The sequence below is a fragment of the Schistocerca serialis genome, chromosome 11 (assembly GCF_023864345.2).
Source record: "Schistocerca serialis cubense isolate TAMUIC-IGC-003099 chromosome 11, iqSchSeri2.2, whole genome shotgun sequence".
In the NCBI taxonomy this organism is placed as follows: Eukaryota; Metazoa; Arthropoda; class Insecta; order Orthoptera; family Acrididae; genus Schistocerca; species Schistocerca serialis.
This window is the reverse complement of record NC_064648.1, coordinates 103,247,382-103,248,700: the sequence shown is the minus strand read 5'-3', so window position 1 is coordinate 103,248,700 and position 1,319 is coordinate 103,247,382.

Below are 1,319 nucleotides of genomic sequence, written 5' to 3'. Positions count from 1 at the left end.
AGTTGTTGTGATTGAGAATCAGTAGTAGTCTCCAAAAGCAAAGTGCCATTTCATAAACAAGAGCGGGATTTCACAGGGCCACCTTTCTCAACAATACGCAGATTTACCGTAACAAAGGACTGACCATCTTCAGTACGTGAAACCACGAGTAACTGTGGTGTGGTTGGGAGGGTCTTTGAATCGTTAGCCTCATTCCATTTACATTTAATAAACATGGACTGAATAGAAGATTGGCTCATTGCAAGAAAATCCCCCACGATTGCGTGTCTGCGATGGCACGCTCCTTCAAACTGGGGGCCCCACTCAGGAGGGGGGTGCACTCGCCTTAGGTGATAGTTCACAACTCAGTTCAAACCTCCCGAACACCTGACAGAGGGACCAATCGGCAATTTGGAAAGGTAGCAGCTCAGGCTATCACCCCTCCCTGGGCCTGGCCTTAAGAGGGGGTACGTGCGAATCCTACCTGTTGACCCGGGGTTGGGAATTACACATTACCAGTCACCTACTATGCAGCAGACATGTGGGCTGGTCTTCAGAAGAGCTCAAGGAGGAAGAAGAAAAAGAGGAACCTCAAACGCCAAAGCAGAGGAAGGGTAGGAGAAGGGGAACAAAAAAAGAAAGAAGGAACAACAGACAGTGGGAAGACTGCTCTGATATCGGTGACTGAATATGCAGAACACATTTGCAACAACATCCCATACATGTTCCCCAAGGGAGGGGATAAGAACAGCAAGAGGATAGAAATGCAGCACGGAAGGTAAAAGATGCTACAAAGGCTGTGGCCCCACGGTAGCCTAGCACAAACTGACCAAAGAGCAGTGAGCCCCCTAGGGGCACTATTACTGGTTGTAGGCTGCTGAGATTGTTGAGGTATGGGTAGTTGGGTGGAAGGTCGAGGAATTTGGCCACGGATGTTTAATTGTTCACAGTAAAAAGGAGGTTGATTGAGGGTGTTGAGAAGTAGTTGGGAATTGAGTCTGCAGAAAATGCATTTGAAGATGACTGGAAAATTGGAGATTAGGAAAACGAGGTGGATGAGGGTGCATTCCTTTCTGTTTTTCTTTGATGTTTCCTATGATGTTCAAAACTCCCTTCTGAAATTGCTGGAATTCCTTTCTAAGAAAGCCATTTTACTATAAGATTTCTCTCGTCCTATTGCTTTTAAAATTCTCAGCTCAACCTCATCAGATTTCTGACGAGGTTGGTACACGTGATTTTTCAGTCACTGGAGTCGAAACACGCAAAATATCTGTGAAAGATTGCAGCTGCAGCCCCGAGCCTCCTTCCCTTCATTTTGTTGTTTCTTGCTCTGCTCCATA